Here is a 3,178-nt window from a genome sequence, read left to right as displayed (position 1 = left end):
TCTGTACTAGGGTCACAAATTGTAAACATAAAGCTATTCTAAAATTAAAATGTGATTATTTTTGAAGTCAAAGCTGACATTTGGAAAAAAAAAAAGTTAGGGAAAGGGAAGTTTTGCTAAAACTGCTTTAAAAGTAACACTGCAGCTCTAAAAAGTCACCATCCTCTTTGTTTATTATTTTCCCAACTGAAAATGGCCATTAACCTTCAACCTTCCAGATGCTCCTATTTGAGGGGGATTTTGTTTATTTCTTCAAGCTGTAAGATGGTCCTTAGATGCTCCATGAAGCAGAAGCAAATGTGTTTTTGTTTCTCCCCGACTCTCCTCGGTGCTAACGCCCTTCCATCTGTCCCTCCTTCTCCCCAACCCTGTGTCATTTTTCCTGCTATAGTCAGAGATAAGGAGAACAGGCGTTGAAAGTCCCCTCCAAGGAGAGTATGGAGATGCTCAGAGCTTATGGAAGGTAGGAAAGCGTGGGAGTTTAAAGGTAAAAACTTCAGGTTGCCACCGGGCATCACCGCTGTTCGGGTGCAATAAAAATAAAGGACACGTAGACATCCATCCCGTGACCCGGGCATCAGGGTCTCCTGTGGACGAGGCACTCTACTGAAGAGTGACCCGCTAATGAGATAATCCCCCAAGCGTTCAAAACAGGAACACAGGGCTCTGTCACCCACTAACACTGACAAGTTGCTTGGTTCCTGCTCACTGCTTTGCCCAGGAGGAAACACGAGTGTCTCTGAAAGCCTGGAAGCTGATATAACGATGCTTCCTACTGCGTGGGATCCCATGCAAAGCAAGTCTACCTCGGACCGCGACACAGGAACTTAGTACTAAAATAATCACAAGTTGAGACCTTTGCACAATACAGACAAGGGCAGGACCATGGCAGGGGTGATGGGATTCACTCCTTGATTAGGTTACCAGATAAATAGATAGATAGATAGATAGATAGATAGATAGATAGATAGATAGATAGATAGATAGATAGATAGATAGATATTATAATGAAGAGGGATTTCCATTCAAAAGGCTAATCAGCTCACTGTTCTGCTTCTGTAAATTTGCTTGCTGCAAGGGCTGTACTCAAAATTGACTAAAGACTCACCTTCCCTTATGTTTGATCTGTCTAAGCAACAAATGTAACTGTTTGTACCCCCTAGCAACTCCTGTGCTTTGTAACACTTTGTAACTACCTACAACCATAGCAACTCCCGCCGCTTTGTAACGGTCTAAGGACAAATTAACCAATCAGCCCCAGCTCAGAATGTTGCAGCTGCGTTCTGGGCCCAGATCTTCAGAGCGCTAGCTCCTCTGAGACCGCAGTGTAATAAACCTGAGTTCTCTAACTCTCCGAGTGCTACTTGGTTTCTCGCCAGTCTAATTTTGGATCTTTTCTGCAAAAATAAGACTCTATCTTTCTTAGCAGACATGCTGGACTCTCTCTCCCTCACTGGCCATGAAGAAACTGTGGAGTTTCTTCACAGTTGAAAAAGCTCACGTGGCAAAGAACTGTGGGTGACCTCCGGCTGCCAAGAGCAGCCTCCAGCAGGAAACCGAAGGCTTAGCCTTACAACAAGAAGTAAATGAATTCTGCCAACACCCTGGGGGAGCTTGAGCACCAGAGTTCCCCCAGTCGGTCCTCTGATGCTACTGTAACCCGGGCCAACACCTTGACCATAGCCTGGTGAGAGGCTGCAGCCAAGAACCCAGCTAAGCCACATCTGTCTCCTGACTGCAGAAACCGAGGTTATAAACATGTGCTGTGTGAGCTACTGAATTGGCGGTAATTTGTTATGCAGCAAGAGCTAACTAATACAGAGAGTAAGAAATAGTTTCCCATTAGCCATTTTGACTTTAAAATATAAACATTTTGTTTTAAGGTGTCCTTTTGTGATATGAGAAACATCCTTCCCCACTCCCACTGCCTTAGAGGGGATCCCCAAGTTCAAGCTGGTGGTAGAGCCCCATCTGCAATGCATGGAAGTTCTTCAAAGGAAATCCAGGGTCCTGTGACCAGAAGGAAAAAGACACAGGAAGTAAATATCCAGGCGATAATAACTGCCCGCCTATGAGGCCAACCCACTCCATTTGATGGGGGATAAAACAGGCCCACAGAGGTGACCGGCTTCCAGTGCCACCGTCCACAGCAGAGGCAGAGGCACAACTAGGTTTCCTCATGCTGAGCTCAGGACTCTTATCACTAGGGCACGTCATATGTAATGTTTTTGGATGATCTCTGCTCTTTTCATCTATTTAGGAATATTTATTCAGTGACAAAGCATTAAAATCAAAGTTAGATAATTCGTGAAGATACACAAAAGTTTTTTAAAAATCCAACCGTGGAATTAGACTTATTTGGAAGAGAGACTCCTGTTTTGCTGTCCTTTAAAAACATTTCCAACTGGTTTTTGGATACTTGGGACTTTGAATTACTCCCACAATGAAGAACAACAGCATAACGAAGAAAGAAAAGAGAGAATAAGTTATTCTCATTCTCTCTCTCTCTCTCTCTCTCTCTCTCTCTCTCTCTCTCTCTCTCTCTCATCTCTCTCTCTCTTTCTCCCTCCCTCCCTCCCTCCCTCTCTCTCTCCCCTTACACTTATAAATGCTGGGGGTTCTTTTCATATAAAGAGATGGAAACTAGGTTCTCTTCGTGGACCAAAACTTTGCGCTTGCATCACCAAATGCTCTGTTTCATACATAAATAACTGAGCAGCCTGAGGGACCGGTTTCATGCTGGGTGCTCCATAGGCTCAGTGGCTGAGGTCTCCTGCTTGGCTTCCTTCCTTTATCACGTGATTTCTGTCAAGCTCGCTTGTGGTCCAGGAGCACCAGAAGCTTCTAGAGGGAGCAGCAGATGTGAAAGTGGCTTCCTGAAGTCAGACAGCTGCTCCCTGACCCCGCAGTGACCCGGGTGCCCCCAGAGTGGCTGCGCCATGCAGTGAGGCTCTTACGAGTAAGTAGTAGGTCACCAGTCAGGCCCCTGGAAAACAGCGCTTGTCCCCAGCATTGCCTTCTACTTTCCTTTCCAGCAGCGCGTGCCTGGGGATGGCCGACTCCCACGAAGGCCACGGGGCGGGGGAGGAGGGAGGTCGCAGACGGAGAAAGCAAGTGTGAGGTTAAGTCCCGCTGTGCCAGGTACCATTTCTGAGCCTCGGCTTCCCCTGTACGGAAT

The sequence above is a fragment of the Pteropus vampyrus genome, unplaced genomic scaffold (genome assembly GCF_000151845.1).
Source record: "Pteropus vampyrus isolate Shadow unplaced genomic scaffold, Pvam_2.0 Scaffold392, whole genome shotgun sequence".
NCBI lineage: Eukaryota > Metazoa > Chordata > Mammalia > Chiroptera > Pteropodidae > Pteropus > Pteropus vampyrus.
This window is presented reverse-complemented; position numbering follows the sequence as displayed.